This window comes from Pagrus major, chromosome 18 (assembly GCF_040436345.1).
Source record: "Pagrus major chromosome 18, Pma_NU_1.0".
Lineage (NCBI taxonomy): Eukaryota > Metazoa > Chordata > Actinopteri > Spariformes > Sparidae > Pagrus > Pagrus major.
Genome location: NC_133232.1, coordinates 31,916,632 through 31,926,885, shown reverse-complemented (window position 1 = coordinate 31,926,885; position 10,254 = coordinate 31,916,632).

Sequence of the window (10,254 nt, the reverse complement as noted above, 5' to 3'; positions counted from 1 at the left end):
AATCCGATGGGGACTGCTGTGTCTCGTTCAGCCAGTATAGGAGCACATTTGGGAGCGATTTCGAGTCAATCGGTCCAAAGACCTGGAAGCTATTGAAAAAATGGGCCACTTTTTTCTTTAAAATATTCACCAAAAATACAAATTTCACCGGAATCCGATGGGGACTGCTGTGTCTCATTCAGCGAGTAGAGGACCACATTCGTGACGAATTTCGAGTCAATCGGTCAAAAGACGACCGTAACCCTAACCCTAGCTCCATAACCCTAACCCTAACCCTAACCCTAATGCCAGCCTTAAGGCAGTCTCATGAAACATTGTCTCTTTTCACTAAAATATTCACCAAAAATACAAATTTCACCGGAATCCGATGGGGACTGCTGTGTCTCGTTCAGCCAGTATAGGAGCACATTTGGGAGCGATTTCGAGTCAATCGGTCCAAAGACCTGGAAGCTATTGAAAAAATGGGCCACTTTTTTCTTTAAAATATTCACCAAAAATACAAATTTCACCGGAATCCGATGGGGACTGCTGTGTCTCATTCAGCGAGTAGAGGACCACATTCGTGACGAATTTCGAGTCAATCGGTCAAAAGACGACCGTAACCCTAACCCTAGCTCCATAACCCTAACCCTAACCCTAACCCTAGCTCCATAACCCTAACCCTAACCCTAACCCTAATGCCAGCCTTAAGGCAGTCTCATGAAACATTGTCTCTTTTCACTAAAATATTCACCAAAAATACAAATTTCACCGGAATCCGATGGGGACTGCTGTGTCTCGTTCAGCCAGTATAGGAGCACATTTGGGAGCGATTTCGAGTCAATCGGTCCAAAGACCTGGAAGCTATTGAAAAAATGGGCCACTTTTTTCTTTAAAATATTCACCAAAAATACAAATTTCACCGGAATCCGATGGGGACTGCTGTGTCTCATTCAGCGAGTAGAGGACCACATTCGTGACGAATTTCGAGTCAATCGGTCAAAAGACGACCGTAACCCTAACCCTAGCTCCATAACCCTAACCCTAACCCTAACCCTAGCTCCATAACCCTAACCCTAACCCTAACCCTAATGCCAGCCTTAAGGCAGTCTCATGAAACATTGTCTCTTTTCACTAAAATATTCACCAAAAATACAAATTTCACCGGAATCCAATGGGGACTGCTGTGTCTCGTTCAGCCAGTATAGGAGCCCATTTGGGAGCGATTTCGAGTCAATCGGTCCAAAGACCTGGAAGCTATTGAAAAAATGGGCCACTTTTTTCTTTAAAATATTCACCAAAAATACAAATTTCACCGGAATCCGATGGGGACTGCTGTGTCTCATTCAGCGAGTAGAGGACCACATTCGTGACGAATTTCGAGTCAATCGGTCAAAGGACGACCGTAACCCTAACCCTAGCTCCATAACCCTAACCCTAACCCTAACCCTAATGCCAGCCTTAAGGCAGTCTCATGAAACATTGTCTATTTTCACTAAAATATTCACCAAAATTACAAATTTCACCGGAATCCGATGGGGACTGCTGTGTCTCGTTCAGCCAGTATAGGAGCACATTTGGGAGCGATTTTGAGTCAATCGGTCCAAAGACCTGGAAGCTATTGAAAAAATGGGCCACTTTTTTCACTAAAATATTCACCAAAAATACAAATTTCACCGGAATCCGATGGGGACTGCTGTGTCTCGTTCAGCCAGTATAGGAGCCCATTTGGGAGCGATTTCGAGTCAATCGGTCCAAAGACCTGGAAGCTATTGAAAAAATGGGCCACTTTTTTCTTTAAAATATTCACCAAAAATACAAATTTCACCGGAATCCGATGGGGACTGCTATGTCTCATTCAGCGAGTAGAGGACCACATTCGTGACGAATTTCGAGTCAATCGGTCAAAAGACGACCGTAACCCTAACCCTAGCTCCATAACCCTAACCCTAACCCTAACGCTAATGCCAGCCTTAAGGCAGTCTCATGAAACATTGTCTCTTTTCACTAAAATATTCACCAAAAATACAAATTTCACCGGAATCCGATGGGGACTGCTGTGTCTCGTTCAGCCAGTATAGGAGCACATTTGGGAGCGATTTCGAGTCAATCGGTCCAAAGACCTGAAAGCTATTGAAAAAATGGGCCACTTTTTTCTTTAAAATATTCACCAAAAATACAAATTTCACCGGAATCCGATGGGGACTGCTGTGTCTCATTCAGCGAGTAGAGGACCACATTCGTGACGAATTTCGAGTCAATCGGTCAAAAGACGACCGTAACCCTAACCCTAGCTCCATAACCCTAACCCTAACCCTAACCCTAGCTCCATAACCCTAACCCTAACCCTAACCCTAATGCCAGCCTTAAGGCAGTCTCATGAAACATTGTCTCTTTTCACTAAAATATTCACCAAAAATACAAATTTCACCGGAATCCGATGGGGACTGCTGTGTCTCGTTCAGCCAGTATAGGAGCCCATTTGGGAGCGATTTCGAGTCAATCGGTCCAAAGACCTGGAAGCTATTGAAAAAATGGGCCACTTTTTTCTTTAAAATATTCACCAAAAATACAAATTTCACCGGAATCCGATGGGGACTGCTATGTCTCATTCAGCGAGTAGAGGACCACATTCGTGACGAATTTCGAGTCAATCGGTCAAAAGACGACCGTAACCCTAACCCTAGCTCCATAACCCTAACCCTAACCCTAACCCTAATGCCAGCCTGAAGGCAGTCTCATGAAACATTATCTCTTTTCACTTAAATATTCACCAAAAATACAAATTTCACCGGAATCCGATGGGGACTGCTGTGTCTCGTTCAGCCAGTATAGGAGCACATTTGGGAGCGATTTTGAGTCAATCGGTCCAAAGACCTGGAAGCTATTGAAAAAATGGGCCACTTTTTTCTCTAAAATATTCACCAAAAATACAAATTTCACTGGAATCCGATGGGGACTGCTGTGTCTCGTTCAGCCAGTATAGGAGCACATTTGGGAGCGATTTCGAGTCAATCGGTCCAAAGACCTGGAAGCTATTGAAAAAATGGGCCACTTTTTTCTTTAAAATATTCACCAAAAATACAAATTTCACCGGAATCCGATGGGGACTGCTGTGTCTCATTCAGCGAGTAGAGGACCACATTCGTGACGAATTTCGAGTCAATCGGTCAAAAGACGACCGTAACCCTAACCCTAGCTCCATAACCCTAACCCTAACCCTAACCCTAATGCCAGCCTTAAGGCAGTCTCATGAAACATTGTCTCTTTTCACTAAAATATTCACCAAAAATACAAATTTCACCGGAATCCGATGGGGACTGCTGTGTCTCGTTCAGCCAGTATAGGAGCACATTTGGGAGCGATTTCGAGTCAATCGGTCCAAAGACCTGGAAGCTATTGAAAAAATGGGCCACTTTTTTCTTTAAAATATTCACCAAAAATACAAATTTCACCGGAATCCGATGGGGACTGCTGTGTCTCATTCAGCGAGTAGAGGACCACATTCGTGACGAATTTCGAGTCAATCGGTCAAAAGACGACCGTAACCCTAACCCTAGCTCCATAACCCTAACCCTAACCCTAACCCTAGCTCCATAACCCTAACCCTAACCCTAACCCTAATGCCAGCCTTAAGGCAGTCTCATGAAACATTGTCTCTTTTCACTAAAATATTCACCAAAAATACAAATTTCACCGGAATCCGATGGGGACTGCTGTGTCTCGTTCAGCCAGTATAGGAGCACATTTGGGAGCGATTTCGAGTCAATCGGTCCAAAGACCTGGAAGCTATTGAAAAAATGGGCCACTTTTTTCTTTAAAATATTCACCAAAAATACAAATTTCACCGGAATCCGATGGGGACTGCTGTGTCTCATTCAGCGAGTAGAGGACCACATTCGTGACGAATTTCGAGTCAATCGGTCAAAAGACGACCGTAACCCTAACCCTAGCTCCATAACCCTAACCCTAACCCTAACCCTAGCTCCATAACCCTAACCCTAACCCTAACCCTAATGCCAGCCTTAAGGCAGTCTCATGAAACATTGTCTCTTTTCACTAAAATATTCACCAAAAATACAAATTTCACCGGAATCCAATGGGGACTGCTGTGTCTCGTTCAGCCAGTATAGGAGCCCATTTGGGAGCGATTTCGAGTCAATCGGTCCAAAGACCTGGAAGCTATTGAAAAAATGGGCCACTTTTTTCTTTAAAATATTCACCAAAAATACAAATTTCACCGGAATCCGATGGGGACTGCTGTGTCTCATTCAGCGAGTAGAGGACCACATTCGTGACGAATTTCGAGTCAATCGGTCAAAGGACGACCGTAACCCTAACCCTAGCTCCATAACCCTAACCCGAACCCTAACCCTAATGCCAGCCTTAAGGCAGTCTCATGAAACATTGTCTATTTTCACTAAAATATTCACCAAAATTACAAATTTCACCGGAATCCGATGGGGACTGCTGTGTCTCGTTCAGCCAGTATAGGAGCACATTTGGGAGCGATTTTGAGTCAATCGGTCCAAAGACCTGGAAGCTATTGAAAAAATGGGCCACTTTTTTCACTAAAATATTCACCAAAAATACAAATTTCACCGGAATCCGATGGGGACTGCTGTGTCTCGTTCAGCCAGTATAGGAGCCCATTTGGGAGCGATTTCGAGTCAATCGGTCCAAAGACCTGGAAGCTATTGAAAAAATGGGCCACTTTTTTCTTTAAAATATTCACCAAAAATACAAATTTCACCGGAATCCGATGGGGACTGCTATGTCTCATTCAGCGAGTAGAGGACCACATTCGTGACGAATTTCGAGTCAATCGGTCAAAAGACGACCGTAACCCTAACCCTAGCTCCATAACCCTAACCCTAACCCTAACCCTAATGCCAGCCTGAAGGCAGTCTCATGAAACATTGTCTCTTTTCACTTAAATATTCACCAAAAATACAAATTTCACCGGAATCCGATGGGGACTGCTGTGTCTCGTTCAGCCAGTATAGGAGCACATTTGGGAGCGATTTTGAGTCAATCGGTCCAAAGACCTGGAAGCTATTGAAAAAATGGGCCACTTTTTTCTCTAAAATATTCACCAAAAATACAAATTTCACTGGAATCCGATGGGGACTGCTGTGTCTCGTTCAGCCAGTATAGGAGCACATTTGGGAGCGATTTCGAGTCAATCGGTCCAAAGACCTGGAAGCTATTGAAAAAATGGGCCACTTTTTTCTTTAAAATATTCACCAAAAATACAAATTTCACCGGAATCCGATGGGGACTGCTGTGTCTCATTCAGCGAGTAGAGGACCACATTCGTGACGAATTTCGAGTCAATCGGTCAAAAGACGACCGTAACCCTAACCCTAGCTCCATAACCCTAACCCTAACCCTAACCCTAATGCCAGCCTTAAGGCAGTCTCATGAAACATTGTCTCTTTTCACTAAAATATTCACCAAAAATACAAATTTCACCGGAATCCGATGGGGACTGCTGTGTCTCGTTCAGCCAGTATAGGAGCACATTTGGGAGCGATTTCGAGTCAATCGGTCCAAAGACCTGGAAGCTATTGAAAAAATGGGCCACTTTTTTCTTTAAAATATTCACCAAAAATACAAATTTCACCGGAATCCGATGGGGACTGCTGTGTCTCATTCAGCGAGTAGAGGACCACATTCGTGACGAATTTCGAGTCAATCGGTCAAAAGACGACCGTAACCCTAACCCTAGCTCCATAACCCTAACCCTAACCCTAACCCTAGCTCCATAACCCTAACCCTAACCCTAACCCTAATGCCAGCCTTAAGGCAGTCTCATGAAACATTGTCTCTTTTCACTAAAATATTCACCAAAAATACAAATTTCACCGGAATCCGATGGGGACTGCTGTGTCTCGTTCAGCCAGTATAGGAGCCCATTTGGGAGCGATTTCGAGTCAATCGGTCCAAAGACCTGGAAGCTATTGAAAAAATGGGCCACTTTTTTCTTTAAAATATTCACCAAAAATACAAATTTCACCGGAATCCGATGGGGACTTCTGTGTCTCATTCAGCGAGTAGAGGACCACATTCGTGACGAATTTCGAGTCAATCGGTCAAAAGACGACCGTAACCCTAACCCTAGCTCCATAACCCTAACCCTAACCCTAACCCTAATGCCAGCCTTAAGGCAGTCTCATGAAACATTGTCTCTTTTCACTAAAATATTCACCAAAATTACAAATTTCACCGGAATCCGATGGGGACTGCTGTGTCTCGTTCAGCCAGTATAGGAGCACATTTGGGAGCGATTTTGAGTCAATCGGTCCAAAGACCTGGAAGCTATTGAAAAAATGGGCCACTTTTTTCTCTAAAATATTCACCAAAAATACAAATTTCACCGGAATCCGATGGGGACTGCTGTGTCTCGTTCAGCCAGTATAGGAGCCCATTTGGGAGCGATTTCGAGTCAATCGGTCCAAAGACCTGGAAGCTATTCAAAAAATGGGCCACTTTTTTCTTTAAAATATTCACCAAAAATACAAATTTCACCGGAATCCGATGGGGACTGCTATGTCTCATTCAGCGAGTAGAGGACCACATTCGTGACGAATTTCGAGTCAATCGGTCAAAAGACGACCGTAACCCTAACCCTAGCTCCATAACCCTAACCCTAACCCTAACCCTAATGCCAGCCTGAAGGCAGTCTCATGAAACATTGTCTCTTTTCACTAAAATATTCACCAAAAATACAAATTTCACCAGAATCCGATGGGGACTGCTGTGTCTCGTTCAGCCAGTATAGGAGCACATTTGGGAGCGATTTTGAGTCAATCGGTCCAAAGACCTGGAAGCTATTGAAAAAATGGGCCACTTTTTTCTCTAAAATATTCACCAAAAATACAAATTTCACCGGAATCCGATGGGGACTGCTGTGTCTCGTTCAGCCAGTATAGGAGCACATTTGGGAGCGATTTCGAGTCAATCGGTCCAAAGACCTGGAAGCTATTGAAAAAATGGGCCACTTTTTTCTTTAAAATATTCACCAAAAATACAAATTTCACCGGAATCCGATGGGGACTGCTGTGTCTCATTCAGCGAGTAGAGGACCACATTCGTGACGAATTTCGAGTCAATCGGTCAAAAGACGACCGTAACCCTAACCCTAGCTCCATAACCCTAACCCTAACCCTAACGCTAATGCCAGCCTTAAGGCAGTCTCATGAAACATTGTCTCTTTTCACTAAAATATTCACCAAAAATACAAATTTCACCGGAATCCGATGGGGACTGCTGTGTCTCGTTCAGCCAGTATAGGAGCACATTTGGGAGCGATTTCGAGTCAATCGGTCCAAAGACCTGAAAGCTATTGAAAAAATGGGCCACTTTTTTCTTTAAAATATTCACCAAAAATACAAATTTCACCGGAATCCGATGGGGACTGCTGTGTCTCATTCAGCGAGTAGAGGACCACATTCGTGACGAATTTCGAGTCAATCGGTCAAAAGACGACCGTAACCCTAACCCTAGCTCCATAACCCTAACCCTAACCCTAACCCTAGCTCCATAACCCTAACCCTAACCCTAACCCTAATGCCAGCCTTAAGGCAGTCTCATGAAACATTGTCTCTTTTCACTAAAATATTCACCAAAAATACAAATTTCACCGGAATCCGATGGGGACTGCTGTGTCTCGTTCAGCCAGTATAGGAGCCCATTTGGGAGCGATTTCGAGTCAATCGGTCCAAAGACCTGGAAGCTATTGAAAAAATGGGCCACTTTTTTCTTTAAAATATTCACCAAAAATACAAATTTCACCGGAATCCGATGGGGACTGCTATGTCTCATTCAGCGAGTAGAGGACCACATTCGTGACGAATTTCGAGTCAATCGGTCAAAAGACGACCGTAACCCTAACCCTAGCTCCATAACCCTAACCCTAACCCTAACCCTAATGCCAGCCTGAAGGCAGTCTCATGAAACATTATCTCTTTTCACTTAAATATTCACCAAAAATACAAATTTCACCGGAATCCGATGGGGACTGCTGTGTCTCGTTCAGCCAGTATAGGAGCACATTTGGGAGCGATTTTGAGTCAATCGGTCCAAAGACCTGGAAGCTATTGAAAAAATGGGCCACTTTTTTCTCTAAAATATTCACCAAAAATACAAATTTCACTGGAATCCGATGGGGACTGCTGTGTCTCGTTCAGCCAGTATAGGAGCACATTTGGGAGCGATTTCGAGTCAATCGGTCCAAAGACCTGGAAGCTATTGAAAAAATGGGCCACTTTTTTCTTTAAAATATTCACCAAAAATACAAATTTCACCGGAATCCGATGGGGACTGCTGTGTCTCATTCAGCGAGTAGAGGACCACATTCGTGACGAATTTCGAGTCAATCGGTCAAAAGACGACCGTAACCCTAACCCTAGCTCCATAACCCTAACCCTAACCCTAACCCTAATGCCAGCCTTAAGGCAGTCTCATGAAACATTGTCTCTTTTCACTAAAATATTCACCAAAAATACAAATTTCACCGGAATCCGATGGGGACTGCTGTGTCTCGTTCAGCCAGTATAGGAGCACATTTGGGAGCGATTTCGAGTCAATCGGTCCAAAGACCTGGAAGCTATTGAAAAAATGGGCCACTTTTTTCTTTAAAATATTCACCAAAAATACAAATTTCACCGGAATCCGATGGGGACTGCTGTGTCTCATTCAGCGAGTAGAGGACCACATTCGTGACGAATTTCGAGTCAATCGGTCAAAAGACGACCGTAACCCTAACCCTAGCTCCATTACCCTAACCCTAACCCTAACCCTAGCTCCATAACCCTAACCCTAACCCTAATGCCAGCCTTAAGGCAGTCTCATGAAACATTGTCTCTTTTCACTAAAATATTCACCAAAAATACAAATTTCACCGGAATCCGATGGGGACTGCTGTGTCTCGTTCAGCCAGTATAGGAGCACATTTGGGAGCGATTTCGAGTCAATCGGTCCAAAGACCTGGAAGCTATTGAAAAAATGGGCCACTTTTTTCTTTAAAATATTCACCAAAAATACAAATTTCACCGGAATCCGATGGGGACTGCTGTGTCTCATTCAGCGAGTAGAGGACCACATTCGTGACGAATTTCGAGTCAATCGGTCAAAAGACGACCGTAACCCTAACCCTAGCTCCATAACCCTAACCCTAACCCTAACCCTAGCTCCATAACCCTAACCCTAACCCTAACCCTAATGCCAGCCTTAAGGCAGTCTCATGAAACATTGTCTCTTTTCACTAAAATATTCACCAAAAATACAAATTTCACCGGAATCCAATGGGGACTGCTGTGTCTCGTTCAGCCAGTATAGGAGCCCATTTGGGAGCGATTTCGAGTCAATCGGTCCAAAGACCTGGAAGCTATTGAAAAAATGGGCCACTTTTTTCTTTAAAATATTCACCAAAAATACAAATTTCACCGGAATCCGATGGGGACTGCTGTGTCTCATTCAGCGAGTAGAGGACCACATTCGTGACGAATTTCGAGTCAATCGGTCAAAGGACGACCGTAACCCTAACCCTAGCTCCATAACCCTAACCCTAACCCTAACCCTAATGCCAGCCTTAAGGCAGTCTCATGAAACATTGTCTATTTTCACTAAAATATTCACCAAAATTACAAATTTCACCGGAATCCGATGGGGACTGCTGTGTCTCGTTCAGCCAGTATAGGAGCACATTTGGGAGCGATTTTGAGTCAATCGGTCCAAAGACCTGGAAGCTATTGAAAAAATGGGCCACTTTTTTCACTAAAATATTCACCAAAAATACAAATTTCACCGGAATCCGATGGGGACTGCTGTGTCTCGTTCAGCCAGTATAGGAGCCCATTTGGGAGCGATTTCGAGTCAATCGGTCCAAAGACCTGGAAGCTATTGAAAAAATGGGCCACTTTTTTCTTTAAAATATTCACCAAAAATACAAATTTCACCGGAATCCGATGGGGACTGCTATGTCTCATTCAGCGAGTAGAGGACCACATTCGTGACGAATTTCGAGTCAATCGGTCAAAAGACGACCGTAACCCTAACCCTAGCTCCATAACCCTAACCCTAACCCTAACCCTAATGCCAGCCTGAAGGCAGTCTCATGAAACATTGTCTCTTTTCACTTAAATATTCACCAAAAATACAAATTTCACCGGAATCCGATGGGGACTGCTGTGTCTCGTTCAGCCAGTATAGGAGCACATTTGGGAGCGATTTTGAGTCAATCGGTCCAAAGACCTGGAAGCTATTGAAAAA